The sequence below is a fragment of the Pleurodeles waltl genome, chromosome 4_1 (assembly GCF_031143425.1).
Source record: "Pleurodeles waltl isolate 20211129_DDA chromosome 4_1, aPleWal1.hap1.20221129, whole genome shotgun sequence".
NCBI classification, from domain to species: domain Eukaryota; kingdom Metazoa; phylum Chordata; class Amphibia; order Caudata; family Salamandridae; genus Pleurodeles; species Pleurodeles waltl.
The window spans coordinates 38,485,245-38,501,708 of record NC_090442.1 but is presented as its reverse complement, the minus strand read 5'-3'; the positions used below and the strand labels follow the sequence as shown (position 1 = coordinate 38,501,708).

Genomic DNA, 16,464 nt, shown 5'->3' with positions numbered 1-16,464 from the left:
AAGTTTAAGTCTATCTGAGGTGCACACCCTGAACTAATACATTTTTGCTGAAACCTAATCATATTGTTTACTCTTCCTCGTAGCAGCTTGCCAGGGTGATAGTATATTGCATCAGAACCATTCCACTTCTTCACCGAAAAGAGTCATGCTGGTTACCCAAATGTGCAGCGTGTCATTTTATACAGCTTTCTTTATTGAAATTAAACTTGGACTCACTTGAAATATTCTCTTTCAAAATGAATGTTTTGAGCTGCTGTGAATTTAATTTCTAGAGGTGGTGACAGGCTTTCAGGTACGTTCTTAGGTCAAGGCCCTGTTCATGTCACTTGTATAAACTAATTCAGGGAGCAAATTAGCAAGTCAAGAAATTGGAAGTCTGAACTACTGTCAAAGCAGTTTCATTCTCTTTTCAAATAATCCAAAAATACCATTGCAGCATAAAACAGAGTATTCAATGAAAGAAGAAAGGAGGATTAACGGCAAAAAAGCACATCATAAGATATGAAACTTTGGAAATTATCTAGATATTGTTTGAAAAAACTCCTTTGATGGAAAGAAGATGAAGAACGGTATGGGATCCTGTCCTGCGCACCTGTAATTGATATGTTCCACATCCATTCATACCACCTAACCCTAAACACCCAAACATATTGCAGTCAGTGACCATGTAGCCTAATGGATAAGGCGTCTGACTTCGGATCAGAAGATTGAGGGTTCGAGTCCCATCATGGTAGAGTCTTTTTCTCACAGCACCCAACTTATCTTTACATACAAACTGGAGGCACACTCTTACAATACTCCTTTCACTCTCACTCATTACGAAAGCCCAATGCAAACTGCACAATCAGGCACGTTATGCCTTCAGCATTGCTACTTTTCTGTCTTTCTGCCATACCAAAGTACCTCTTCATAAATGCCATGGATATGCAATACGTATGCAACAATATGACACAGCACAATCATTCTTAACAGAACTGCGGGTAGATGCAGTGCAGGGAGTGTGTGCGTGCAGAAAGCAGAAACTATGCATGCGTAGAAGCTCTATGATTTTCTCCAGGAATAATGCTAATTGTCCCTCAGAAAAAATATAGTACTGGAGAAGAATCATAAAGGATTGACACAATTGCTGCTTTTGCTGTTGCCCCAATTGTGTAATCTGTCAAGGACTGGTCTCTTGCAGATTGAGGCACCTAGTTGCAATTGTGTGGTATAAATCACCCTTACAACCATTTTTGCTATAAACTTGAGATCTTTCTGAGATACTATCTCACAGACTTCTTATGAATGAGGAACTCTGAAATTGTCACATTCCAATTTCTACGTCCTTAAAACTCTGCTGGTTATTCAAATGGGCAGATTGTTTTTTAAATTCCTTTCTGTCTCGAGTTGTAGTTATATTGATACAGAGGCATAATTGTTGAATGATATATATTGGTTTGATTGAAATATGTTCGTAGAGGTGGTGATAGGCTTTCTGTGTCTGTCTGAGAGCAAGGACCGGTTAACGTCTTTTTCCAAGAGCAGTTTGTTGTGAACGGTATCAGGCAAAGGAGTATGTATTGTCATGTGGTTCTCTGACTGCTTCTGTCCACTTGCCAAAAGTTCCAAGGCCCTATGATAGCACAAAAACGGTAAGATTGAAGTGGTGGGTGGCAGAGGTTTAAAATGGTCAGTTTAATTAAAGACAGAAAAGTTAAACGAATGACTGCAGAAATACTGTATGTGGCCATGAACTGAGATGAAAGTATGATTTTGGAACTCTGATTTGCAGATTACCCTCAATGCCGCAATGGATAGGGCACTACTCTCACAGACCAGGGTGTGTACGTTTAAGTCTATCTGAGGTGCACACCCTGAACTAATACATTTTTGCTGAAACCTAATCATATTGTTTACTCTTCCTCGTAGCAGCTGGCCAGGGTGATAGTATATTGCAACAGAACCATTCCACTTCTTCACTGAAAAGAGTCATGCTGGTTACCCAAATGTGCAGCGTGTCATTTTATACAGCTTTCTTTATTGAAATTAAACTAGGACTCACTTGAAATATTCTCTGTCAAAATGATTGTTTTGAGCTGCTGAGAATTTTATTTCTAGAGGTGGTGACAGGCTTTCAGGTACGTGCTTAGGTCAAGGCCCTGTTCATCTCACTTGTATAAGCTAATTAAGGGAGCAAATTAGCAAGTCAAGAAATGGGAAGTGTGAACTACTGTCAAAGCAGTTTCATTCTCTTTTCAAATAATCCAAAAATACCATTGCAGCATAAAACAGAGTATTCAATAAAAGAAGAAAGGAGGATTAACGGCAAAAAAGCACATCATAAGATATGAAACTTTGGAAATTATCTAGATATTGTTTGTTGGAAAATGGGTTATTGGTAAGGGCAGGTAGGTACCTACACCTAGCAACAAGCCACTAACCTCCACCTAGGTACAGTTAGGTCTCAGTAAATTAATCCCAGCTCAACCCTTGGTAGCTTGGCAACGAGCGTCAAGGCTTAACTTAGGAGACAAAGTGTAAAGCATTCAAATATCAAAAAACAGTAATCAAATAAAACACAGGAAACAGTTTAAAAATCCAAAACCAATTTATAAAAATAGTTTATATTTTTATCTTTAAAATGACACAAAAACGATTAAAATCGGTTCAGGGGAACCGGAGATATGAATTTTTAAAGAATTACTATTTTTCTAGCGCTTAGAAACAAAAAGCGCCAATCGGGTCATCTGGTTGCACCAGGACCGGGGCAAAGTCAAAGTTTCAGGCCGACCGCGATGGAGCCCTGCTCGGCTACAGGTCGCGGGAGGCCTCAGTTAAAAAGTTACCTTCTGACTTAGTCTTTATTTTGAAGTTTTTCTTCACCGGGACGAACCTGCCAGTTGAATCCGACCTCCTGGAGCCCTTGTCCGGATACGCGATGTGGGTTTCCTCGGTGGAGACTTTTACCTTCGGACTTAGTCGTTTTTTCGAGATGAAAATCCTTCGACCGGGGTAAACCTGGATCTTGATCCGACGTCCATGGAGCCCTTCTCGGATACGATGGCTGGGAGGTCCCGGTCAACTTTTTACGTTCGGACTTAGTCTCTTTTTTGGATGTTTTTCTTTACCGGGACGAACCACGAAGTCAGGCCGGGTCGCGGTTGAGGCAAGCCGGCTAGAATTTCCGCGGCGGGTCGGTCCCTCTCTGGAGCTTTTTTCCAAAAATTCTCAAATCTTTTCCAAACTTCTGGGGCTTCACCCAGATGTTCTTTTAAGGTTCTTTTGGGGTCCACAGCTCACCCCAAGGGTCCAGAAGTTCGGTGATGGTCCTTGGGGGTGCGGACTTCAACTCCCAGAATGCACCTGGCGCAAACTCCTTTTTGGCCACTGGGCAGTGGTCAACTGGTCTCTTTTTTCAGGAGTTGGTGCAGGGGACTCTGGTTTAGCAATTTTTCACCTGTAGCAAACAGGGAGTCCCTCCTTGAACCAGTTGAAGCCAGGCAAAGTCCTTCTTGTGGTGAAGCCCAAGTGTGCAGCTGGTGCAGTCCTTCTGAGTGCAGGGTCCAGGTGCAGGCCAAGGGTCCAGCAGGGCCGTCCTCCTTCTCCTTTAGTTCTTTTCTTCTTGAAATCTGGCAGGGATCTGAGGTGTGGGGGCAGGTCTGCCAGTTTTATCCTTGCTCCTGGGTGAAAAGCAGGGGGGCCCTGGTTCTCCAATCAGGGACAGGGTCGTCCCCCTGTGATGACCACTTCCTGGGAAGTGTGGCAAAAATCCATCCCAGAAGGCAACAGTCTCTAAAAATCCAACATGGATGAATCTGATTTTTGGAGGTTACATCTGGCTGAGCCCACCCACTGGTGTGGCTAAAAATCATAAACACACCCCTCTCCTGCCCTCTCCTAATCTAATCAAGGGGGCACCTAATTGTCTGGGGTTGCAGGATGTGGGGGTGTTGCTGGGTGCTCCAAATGTCCTTCTCTGCCTTTGAAGACCAGTTTGGCAGCCCTCCCCCTTCCTGCCTCACCATCTGCTGAGGGGAGATTCTCTCCCCCAAGCACATTCCTTTGTGTGAAGCCAGGCCACTTCACACCTCATCAAGGCAGCCTGGCAGAAGCTGCTGCAGGCTGGCCAATCAGAGCACAGCAGCAAAAACAATGTAGAGCTGAAATTGGCAACTTTTTAGGTAAAGTCTAAACTTTTTACCTGGACAAGTTATATTAAATCCAACAACTGGAAGTTGTGGGATTTATTACAGCAATCAATTTGATACCAAATTCTTGGTATGTAACATTTAAGGAGACTTTAAAATTTAAAATAAAGTCTGCCCATTCTAGCCTATGAAGGCCATTTATTTCCATGAGGGAAAAACGAATTTGGCTGTTTTTACCTCACCAGGGCTTATAAATCTATTTTTATAAAGTCCCTGCTTATAGTTACATGGCACCCAGCCCTAGGGGCACATAGGGCACACCTTAGGGGTGACTTATATGTAAAAATAAGGTAGTTTAAGACTTTGGAAGTACCTTTAATTCCAAAGTCGAATTTGCATATAACTTTAATTTAAAAGCAGCCAGCAAGGCAGGCTTGCTTTTAAAATGACACTGGGCACCTCAGCAGTGCACCTAGGCGTGCACCAACTATGCTGTGGTCCCTAAACCTACATGCCCTACCATATACTAGGGACTTATAGGTAGGTTAACTTAGCCAATTATAATTAGCCTAATTTGCATATCCATTTTACACAGAGCACAGGCCCTGGGACTGGTTAGCAGTACCCAGGGCACCATCAAAGTCAGGAAAACACCAGCAAAAAGAGGAAAATGGGGGCAAAAAGTTATGGGGCCTCTGCGATCAGCCCTGTTTTCTCACATTGTTTGAAAAAACTCCTTTGATGGAAAGAAGATGAAGAACGGTATGGGATCCTGTCCTGCGCACCTGTAATTGATATGTTCCACATCCAATCATACCACCTAACCCTAAACACCCAAACATATTGCATTCAGTGACCATGTGGCCTAATGGATAAGGCGTCTGACTTCAGATCAGAAGAGTGAGGGTTCGAATCCCTTCGAGGTTGAGTCTTTTTCTCACGGCACCCAACTTATCTTTACATACAAACTGGAGGCACACTCTTACAATACTCCTTTCACTCTCACTCATTAAGAAACCCCAATACAAACTGCACAATCAGTCACGTTATGCCTTCAGCATTGCTACTTTTCTGTCTTTCTGCCATACCAAAGTACCTCTTCATAAATGCCACGGATATGCAATACGTATGCAACAATATGACACAGCACAATCATACTTAACAGAACTGTGGTTAGATGCAGTGCAGGGAGTGTGTGCGTGCAGAAAGCAGAAACTATGCATGCGTGGAAGCTCTATGATTTTCTCCAGGAATAATGCTAATTGTCCCTCAGAAAAAATATAGTACTGGAGAAGAATCATAAAGGATTGACACAATTGCTGCCTTTGCTGTTGCCCCAATTATGTAATCTGTCAAGGACTGGTCTCTTGCAGATTGAGGCACCTAGTTGCAATTGTGTGGTATAAATCACCCTTACAACCATTTTTGCTATAAACTTGAGATCTTTCTGAGATACTATCTCACCGACTTCTTATGAATGAGGAACTCTGAAATTGTCACATTCCAATATGTACGTCCTTAAAACTCTGCTGGTTATTCAAATGGGCAGATTGTTTTTTAAATTCCTTTCTGTCTCGAGTTGTAGTTATATTGATACAGAGGCATAATTGTTGAATGATATATATTGGGTTGATTGAAATATGTTCGTAGAGGTGGTGTTAGGCTTTCTGTGTCTGTCTGAGAGCAAGGACCGGTTAACGTCTTTTTCCAAGAGCAGTTTGTTGTGAAACGCATCAGGCAAAGGAGTATGTATTGTCATGTGGTTCTCTGACTGCTTCTGTCCACTTGCCAAAAGTTCCAAGGCCCTATGATAGCACAAAAACGGTAAGATTGAAGTGGTGGGTGCCGGAGGTTTAAAATGGTCAGTTTAATTAAAGACAGAAAAGTGAAACGAATGACTGCAGAAATACTGTATGTGGCCATGAACTGAGATGAAAGGATGATTTTGGAACTCTGTCTTGCAGATTACCCTCAATGCCGCAATGGATAGGGCACTACTCTCACAGACCAGGGTGTGTACGTTTAAGTCTATCTGAGGTGCACACCCTAAACTAATACATTTTTGCTGAAACCTAATCATATTGTTTACTCTTCCTCGTAGCAGCTTGCCAGGGTGATAGTATATTGCAACAGAACCATTCCAATTCTTCACTGAAAAGAGTCATGCTGGTTACCCAAATGTGCAGCGTGTCATTTTATACAGCTTTCTTTATTGAAATTAAACTTGGACTCACTTGAAATATTCTCTTTCAAAATGAATGTTTTGAGCTGCTGTTAATTTTATTTCTAGATGTGGTGACAGGCTTTCAGGTACGTGCTTAGGTCAAGGCCCTGTTCATGTCACTTGTATAAGCTAATTCAGGGAGCAAATTAGCAAGTCAAGAAATGGGAAGTCTGAACAACTGTCAAAGCAGTTTCATTCTCTTTTCAAATAATCCAAAAATACCATTGCAGCATAAAACAGAGTATTCAATAAAAGAAGAAAGGAGGATTAACTGCAAAAAAGCACATCATAAGATATGAAACTTTGGAAATTATCTAGATATTGTTTGAAAAAACTCCTTTGATAGAAAGAAGATGAAGAACGGTATGGGATCCTGTCCTGCGCACCTGTAATTGATATGTTCCACATCCATTCATACCACCTAACCCTAAACACCCAAACATATTGCAGTCAGTGACCATGTGGCCTAATGGATAAGGCGTCTGACTTCGGATCGGGAGATTGAGGGTTTGAGTCCTTTCATGGGTGAGTCTTTTTCTCACAGCACCCAACTTATCTTTACATACAAACTGGAAACACACTCTTACAATACTCCTTTCACTCTCACTCATTAAGAAAGCCCAATGCAAACTGCACAATCAGTCACGTTATGCCTTCAGCATTGCTACTTTTCTGTCTTTCTGCCATACCAAAGTACCTCTTCATAAATGCCTTGGATATGCAATACGTATACAACAATATGACATGGCACAATCATTCTGAACAGAACTGTGGGTAGATTCAGTGCAGGGAGTGTGTGCGTGCAGAAAGCAGAAACTATGCATGGGTAGAAGCTCTATGATTTTCTCCAGGAATAATGCAAATTGTCCCTCAGAAAAAGTATAGTACTAGAGAAGAATCATAAAGGATTGACACAATTGCTGCCTTTGCTGTTGCCCCAGTTGTGTAATCTGTCAAGGACTGGTCTCTTGCAGATTGAGGCACCTAGTTGCAATTGTGTGGTAAAAATCACCCTTACAACCATTTTTGCTATAAACTTGAGATCTTTCTGAGATACTATCTCACAGACTTCTTATGAATGAGGAACTCTGAAATTGTCACATTTCAATTTGTACGTCCTTAAAACTCTTCTGGTTATTCAAATGGGCAGATTGTTTTTTAAATTCCTTTCTGTCTCGAGTTGTAGTTATATTGATACAGAGGCATAATTGTTGAATGATATATATTGGTTTGATTGAAATATGTTCGTAGAGGTGGTGATAGGCTTTCTGTGTCTGTCTGAGAGCAAGGACCGGTTAACGTCTTTTTCCAAGAGCAGTTTGTTGTGAAAGGTATCAGGTAAAGGAGTATGTATTGTGATGTGTTTCTCTGACTGCTTCTGTCCACTTGCCAAAAGTTCCAAGGCCCTATGATAGCACAAAAACGGGAAGATTGAAGTGGTGGGTGCCGGAGGTTTAAAATGGTCAGTTTAATTAAAGACAGAAAAGTGAAACGAATGACTGCAGAAATACTGTATGTGGCCATGAACTGAGATGAAAGGATGATTTTGGAACTCTGTCTTGCAGATTACCCTCAATGCTGCAATGGATAGGGCACTACTCTCACAGACCAGGGTGTGTAAGTTTAAGTCTATCTGAGGTGCACACCCTGAACTAATACATTTTTGCTGAAACCTAATCATATTGTTTACTCTTCCTCGTAGCAGCTTGCCAGGGTGATAGTATATTGCAACAGAACCATTCCACTTCTTCACTGAAAAGTGTCATGCTGGTTACCCAAATGTGCAGCGTGTCATTTTATACAGCTTTCTTTAATGAAATTAAACTTGGACTCACTTGAAATATTCTCTTTCAAAATGAATGTTTTGAGCTGCTGTGAATTATATTTCTAGAGGTGGTGACAGGCTTTCAGGTACGTGCTTAGGTCAAGGCCCTGTTCATGTCACTTGTATAAGCTAATTCAGGGAGCAAATTAGCAAGTCAAGAAATGGGAAGTCTGAACTCCTGTCAAAGCAGTTTCATTCTCTTTTCAAATAATCCAAAAATACCATTGCAGCATGAAACAGAGTATTCAATAAAAGAAGAAAGGAGGATTAACGGCAAAAAAGCACATCATAAGATATGAAACTTTGGAAATGATCTAGATATTGTTTGAAAAAACTCCTTTGATAGAAAGAAGATGAAGAACGGTACGGGATCCTGTCCTGCGCACCTGTAATTGATATGTTCCACATCCATTCCTACCACCTAACCCTAAACACCCAAACATACTGCAGTCAGTGACCATGTGGCCTAAAGGATAAGGCGTTTGACTTAGGATCAGAAGATTGAGGGTTCGAGTCCCTTCGTGGTTGAGTCTTTTTCTCACAGCACCCAACTTATCTTTACATACAAACTGGAGGCACGCTCTTACAATACTCCTTTCACTCTCACTCATTAAGAAAGCCCAATGCAAAATGCACAATCAGTCACGTTATGCCTTCAGCATTGCTACTTTTCTGTCTTTCTGCCATACCAAAGTACCTCTTCATAAATGCCACGGATATGCAATACGTATACAACAATATGACATGGCACAATCATTCTGAACAGAACTGTGGGTAGATTCAGTGCAGGGAGTGTGTGCGTGCAGAAAGCAGAAACTATGCATGGGTAGAAGCTCTATGATTTTCTCCAGGAATAATGCAAATTGTCCCTCAGAAAAAGTATAGTACTAGAGAAGAATCATAAAGGATTGACACAATTGCTGCCTTTGCTGTTGCCCCAGTTGTGTAATCTGTCAAGGACTGGTCTCTTGCAGATTGAGGCACCTAGTTGCAATTGTGTGGTATAAGTCACCCTTACAACCATTTTTGCTATAAACTTGAGATCTTTCTGAGATACTATCTCACAGACTTCTTATGAATGAGGAACTGTGAAATTGTCACATTCCAATTTGTACGTCCTTAAAACTCTGCTGGTTATTCAAATGGGCAGATTCTTTTTCAAATTCCTTTCTGTCTCGAGTTGTAGTTATATTGATACAGACGCATAATTGTTGAATGATATATATTGGGCTGATTGAAATATGTTCGTAGAGGTGGTGATAGGCTTTCTGTGTCTGTCTGAGAGCAAGGACCGGTTAACGTCTTTTTCCAAGAGCAATTTGTTGTGAAAGGTATCAGGCAAAGGAGTATGTATTGTGATGTGGTTCTCTGACTGCTTCTGTCCACTTGCCAAAAGTTCCAAGGCCCTATGATAGCACAAAAACGGTAAGATTGAAGTGGTGGGTGCCGGAGGTTTAAAATGGTCAGTTTAATTTAAGACAGAAAAGTGAAACGAATGACTGCAGAAATACTGTATGTGGCCATGAACTGAGATGAAAGGATGATTTTGGAACTCTGTCTTGCAGATTACCCTCAATGCCGCAATGGATAGGGCACTACTCTCACAGAGCAGGGTGTGTAAGTTTAAGTCTATCTGAGGTGCACACCCTGAACTAATACATTTTTGCTGAAACCTAATCATATTGTTTACTCTTCCTCGTAGCAGCTTGCCAGGGTGATAGTATATTGCAACAGAACCATTCCACTTCTTCACTGAAAAGAGTCATGCTGGTTACCCAAATGTGCAGCGTGTCATTTTCTACAGCTTTCTTTATTGAAATTAAACATGGACTCACTTGAAATATTCTCTTTCAAAATGAATGTTTTGAGCTGCTGTGAATTTTATTTCTAGAGGTGGTGACAGGCTTTCAGGTACGTGCTTAGGTCAAGGCCCTGTTCATGTCACTTGTATAAGCTAATTCAGGGAGCAAATTAGCAAGTCAAGAAATGGGAAGTCTGAACTACTGTCAAAGCAGTTTCATTCTCTTTTCAAATAATCCAAAAATACCATTGCAGCATGAAACAGAGTATTCAATAAAAGAAGAAAGGAGGATTAACGGCAAAAAAGCACAGCATAAGATATGAAACTTCGGAAATTATCTAGATATTGTTTGAAAAAACTCCTTTGATGGACAGAAGATGAAGAACGGTATGGGATCCTGTCCTGCGCACCTGTAATTGATATGTTTCACATCCATTCATACCAGCTAACCCTAAACACCCAAACATATTGCAGTCAGTGACCATGTGGCCTAATGAATAAGGCATCTGACTTCAGGTCAGAAGATTGAGGGTTCGAGTCCCTTCATGGTAGAGTCTTTTTCTCACAGCACCCAACTTATCTTTACATACAAACTGGAAATGCACTCTTACAATACTCCTTTCACTCTCACTCATTAAGAAAGCCCAATGCAAACTGCACAATCAGTCACGTTATGCCTTCAGCATTGCTACTGTTCTGTCTTTCTGCCATAACAAAGTACCTCTTCATAAATGCCACGGATATGCAATACGTATACAACAATATGACATGTCACGATCATTCTGAACAGAACTGTGGGTAGATTCAGTGCAGGGAGTGTGTGCGTGCAGAAAGCAGAAACTATGCATGGGTAGAAGCTCTATGATTTTCATCAGGAATAATGCAAATTGTCCCTCAGAAGAAATATAGTACTGGAGAAGAATCATAAAGGATTTACACAATTGCTGCCTTTGCTGTTGCCCCAATTGTGTAATCTGTCAAGGACTGGTTTCTTGCAGATTGAGGCACCTAGTTGCAATTGTGTGGTATAAATCACCCTTACAACCATTTTTGCTATAAACTTGAGATCTTTCTGAGATACTATCTCACAGACTTCTTATGAATGAGGAACTCTGAAATTGTCACATTTCAATTTGTACGTCGTTAAAACTCTGCTGGTTATTCAAATGGGCAGATTGTTTTTTAAATTCCTTTCTGTCTCGAGTTGTAGTTATATTGATACAGAGGCATAATTGTTGAATGATATATATTGGTTTGATTGAAATATGTTCGTAGAGGTGGTGATAGGCTTTCTGTGTCTGTCTGAGAACAAGGACCGGTTAAAGTCTTTTTCCAAGAGCAATTTGTCGCGAAAGGTATCAGGCAAAGGAGTATGTATTGTGATGTGGTTCTCTGACTGCCTCTGTCCACTTGCCAAAAGTTCCAAGGCCCTATGATAGCACGAAAACGGTAAGATTGAAGTGGTGGGTGCCGGAGGTTTCAAATGGGCAGTTTAATTAAAGACAGAAAAGTGAAACGAATGACTGCAGAAATACTCTATGTGGCCATGAACTGAGATGAAAGGATGATTTTGGAACTCTGTCTTGCAGATTACCCTCAATGCCGCAATGGATAGGGCACTACTCTCACAGACCAGGGTGTGTAAGTTTAAGTCTATCTGAGGTGCACACCCTGAACTATTACATTTTTGCTAAAACCTAATCATATTGTTTACTCTTCCTCGTAGGAGCTTGCCAGGGTGATAGTATATTGCAACAGAACCATTCCACTTCTTCACTGAAAAGAGTCATGCTGGTTACCCAAATGTGCAGCGTGTCATTTTATACAGCTTTCTTTATTGAAATTAAACTTGGACTCATTTGAAATTTTCTCTATCAAAATGATTGTTTTGAGCTGCTGTTAATTTTATTTCTAGAGGTGGTGACAGGCTTTCAGGTACGTGCTTAGGTCAAGGCCCTGTTCATGTCACTTGTATAAGCTAATACAGGTTGCGAATTAGCAAGTCAAGAAATGAGAAGTCTGAAATAGTGTCAAAGCAGTTTCATTCTCTTTTCAAATAATCCAAAAATACCATTGCAGCATAAAACAGAGTATTCAATAAAAGAAGAAAGGAGGATTAACGGCAAAAAAGCACATCATAAGATATGAAACTTTGGAAATTATCAAGATATTGTTTGAAAAAACTCCTTTGATGGAAAGAAGATGAAGAACGGTATGGGATCCTGTCCTGCGCAAAGGGAATTGATATGTTCCACATCCATTCATACCACCTAACCCTAAACACCCAAATATACTGTGGTTAGTGACCATGTGGCCTAATGGATAAGGCGTCTGACTTTGGATTAGAAGATTGAGGGTTCGAGTCCCTTCATGGTTGAGTCTTTTTCTCACAGCACCCAACTTATCTTTACATACAAACTGGAGGCACACTCTTAAAATACTCCTTTCACTCTCACTCATTAAGGAAGCCCAATGCAAACTGCACAATCAGTCACGTTATGCCTTCAGCATTGCTACTTTTCTGTCTTTCTGCCATACCAAAGTACCTCTTCATAAATGCCACGGATATGCAATACGTATACAACAATATGACATGGCACAATCATTCTGAACAGAACTGTGGGTAGATTCAGTGCAGGGAGTGTGTGCGTGCAGAAAGCAGAAACTATGCATGGGTAGAAGCTCTATGATTTTCATCAGGAATAATGCAAATTGTCCCTCAGAAGAAATATAGTACTGGAGAAGAATCATAAAGAATTGACACAATTGCTGCCTTTGCTGTTGCCCCAGTTGTGTAATCTGTCAAGGACTGGTTTCTTGCAGATTGAGGCACCTAGTTGCAATTGTGTGGTATAAATCACCCTTACAACCATTTTTGCTATAAACTTGAGATCTTTCTGAGATACTATCTCACAGACTTCTTATGAATGAGGAACTCTGAAATTGTCACATTTTAATTTGTACGTCGTTAAAACTCTGCTGGTTATTCAAATGGGCAGATTGTTTTTTAAATTCCTTTCTGTCTCGAGTTGTAGTTATATTGATACAGAGGCATAATTGTTGAATGATATATATTGGTTTGATTGAAATATGTTCGTAGAGGTGGTGATAGGCTTTCTGTGTCTGTCTGAGAACAAGGACCGGTTAACGTCTTTTTCCAAGAGCAATTTGTTGTGAAAGGTATCAGGCAAAGGAGTATGTATTGTGATGTGGTTCTCTGACTGCTTCTGTCCACTTGCCAAAAGTTCCAAGGCCCTATGATAGCACAAAAACGGTAAGATTGAAGTGGTGGGTGCCGGAGGTTTAAAATGGTCAGTTTAATTTAAGACAGAAAAGTGAAACGAATGACTGCAGAAATACTGTATGTGGCCATGAACTGAGATGAAAGGATGATTTTGGAACTCTGTCTTGCAGATTACCCTCAATGCCGCAATGGATAGGGCACTACTCTCACAGACCAGGGTGTGTAAGTTTAAGTCTATCTGAGGTGCACACCCTGAACTATTACATTTTTGCTAAAACCTAATCATATTGTTTACTCTTCCTCGTAGGAGCTTGCCAGGGTGATAGTATATTGCAACAGAACCATTCCACTTCTTCACTGAAAAGAGTCATGCTGGTTACCCAAATGTGCAGCGTGTCATTTTATACAGCTTTCTTTATTGAAATTAAACTTGGACTCACTTGAAATTTTCTCTATCAAAATGATTGTTTTGAGCTGCTGTTAATTTTATTTCTAGAGGTGGTGACAGGCTTTCAGGTACGTGCTTAGGTCAAGGCCCTGTTCATGTCACTTGTATAAGCTAATACAGGGAGCGAATTAGCAAGTCAAGAAATGAGAAGTCTGAAATAGTGTCAAAGCAGTTTCATTCTCTTTTCAAATAATCCAAAAATACCATTGCAGCATAAAACAGAGTATTCAATAAAAGAAGAAAGGAGGATTAACGGCAAAAAAGCACATCATAAGATATGAAACTTTGGAAATTATCAAGATATTGTTTGAAAAAACTCCTTTGATGGAAAGAAGATGAAGAACGGTATGGGATCCTGTCCTGCGCAAAGGGAATTGATATGTTCCTCATCCATTCATACCACCTAACCCTAAACACCCAAATATACTGTGGTCAGTGACCATGTGGCCTAATGGATAAGGCGTCTGACTTTGGATTAGAAGATTGAGGGTTCGAGTCCCTTCATGGTTGAGTCTTTTTCTCACAGCACCCAACTTATCTTTACATACAAACTGGAGGCACACTCTTAAAATACTCCTTTCACTCTCACTCATTAAGGAAGCCCAATGCAAACTGCACAATCAGTCACGTTATGCCTTCAGCATTGCTACTTTTCTGTCTTTCTGCCATACCAAAGTACCTCTTCATAAATGCCACGGATATGCAATACGTATACAACAATATGACATGGCACAATCATTCTGAACAGAACTGTGGGTAGATTCAGTGCAGGGAGTGTGTGCGTGCAGAAAGCAGAAACTATGCATGGGTAGAAGCTCTATGATTTTCATCAGGAATAATGCAAATTGTCCCTCAGAAAAAATATAGTACTGGAGAAGAATCATAAAGAATTGACACAATTGCTGCCTTTGCTGTTGCCCCAATTGTGTAATCTGTCAAGGACTGGTCTCTTGCAGTTTGAGGCACCTAGTTGCAATTGTGTGGTATAAATCACCCTTACAACCATTTTTGCTATAAACTTGAGATCTTTCTGAGATACTATCTCACAGACTTCTTATGAATGAGGAACTCTGAAATTGTCACATTCCAATTTGTACGTCCTTAAAACTATGCTGGTTATTCAAATGGGCAGATTGTTTTTTAAATTCCTTTTTGTCTCGAGTTGTAGTTATATTGATACAGAGGCATAATTGTTGAATTATATATATTGGTTTGATTGAAATATGTTCGTAGAGGTGGTGATAGGCTTTCTGTGTCTGTCTGAGAGCAAGGACCGGTTAACGTCTTTTTCCAAGAGCAATTTGTTGTGAAAGGTATCAGGCAAAGGAGTATGTATTGTGATGTGGTTCTCTGACTGCTTCTGTCCACTTGCCAAAAGTTCCAAGGCCCTATGATAGCACAAAAACGGTAAGATTGAAGTGGTGGGTGCCGGAGGTTTAAAATGGTCAGTTTAATTTAAGACAGAAAAGTGAAACGAATGACTGCAGAAATACTGTATGTGGCCATGAACTGAGATGAAAGGATGATTTTGGAACTCTGTCTTGCAGATTACCCTCAATGCCGCAATGGATAGGGCACTACTCTCACAGAGCAGGGTGTGTAAGTTTAAGTCTATCTGAGGTGCACACCCTGAACTAATACATTTTTGCTGAAACCTAATCATATTGTTTACTCTTCCTCGTAGCAGCTTGCCAGGGTGATAGTATATTGCAACAGAACCATTCCACTTCTTCACTGAAAAGAGTCATGCTGGTTACCCAAATGTGCAGCGTGTCATTTTCTACAGCTTTCTTTATTGAAATTAAACATTGACTCACTTGAAATATTCTCTTTCAAAATGAATGTTTTGAGCTGCTGTGAATTTTATTTCTAGAGGTGGTGACAGGCTTTCAGGTACGTGCTTAGGTCAAGGCCCTGTTCATGTCACTTGTATAAGCTAATTCAGGGAGCAAATTAGCAAGTCAAGAAATGGGAAGTCTGAACTACTGTCAAAGCAGTTTCATTCTCTTTTCAAATAATCCAAAAATACCATTGCAGCATGAAACAGAGTATTCAATAAAAGAAGAAAGGAGGATTAACGGCAAAAAAGCACAGCATAAGATATGAAACTTCGGAAATTATCTAGATATTGTTTGAAAAAACTCCTTTGATGGACAGAAGATGAAGAACGGTATGGGATCCTGTCCTGCGCACCTGTAATTGATATGTTTCACATCCATTCATACCACCTAACCCTAAACACCCAAACATATTGCAGTCAGTGACCATGTGGCCTAATGAATAAGGCATCTGACTTCATGTCAGAAGATTGAGGGTTCGAGTCCCTTCATGGTAGAGTCTTTTTCTCACAGCACCCAATTTATCTTTACATACAAACTGGAAACACACTCTTACAATACTCCTTTCACTCTCACTCATTAAGAAAGCCCAATGCAAACTGCATAACTAGTCATGTTATGTCTTCAGCATTGCTACTGTTCTGTCTTTCTGCCATAACAAAGTACCTCTTCATAAATGCCACGGATATGCAATACGTATACAACAATATGACATGGCACGATCATTCTGAACAGAACTGTGGGTTGATTCAGTGCAGGGAGTGTGTGCGTGCAGAAAGCAGAAACTATGCATGGGTAGAAGCTCTATGATTTTCATCAGGAATAATGCAAATTGTCCCTCAGAAGAAATATAGTACTGGAGAAGAATCATAAAGGATTGACACAATTGCTGCCTTTGCTGTTGCCCCAATTGTGTAATCTGTCAAGGACTGGTTTCTTGCAGATTGAGGCACCTAG

General features: G+C 40.5%; 2 non-coding genes across 2 annotated transcripts; both read left to right on the top strand.

The window, feature by feature from the left end:
- Window positions 1–12,281: 12,281 nt before the first annotated feature.
- On the top strand, window positions 12,282–12,354 carry TRNAQ-UUG (transfer RNA glutamine (anticodon UUG)). The gene has a single exon. It is a non-coding gene; the product is annotated as a tRNA-Gln (tRNA).
- A 1,752-nt stretch (window positions 12,355–14,106) lies between these two features.
- On the top strand, window positions 14,107–14,179 carry TRNAQ-UUG (transfer RNA glutamine (anticodon UUG)). The gene has a single exon. It is a non-coding gene; the product is annotated as a tRNA-Gln (tRNA).
- Window positions 14,180–16,464: the final 2,285 nt, after the last annotated feature.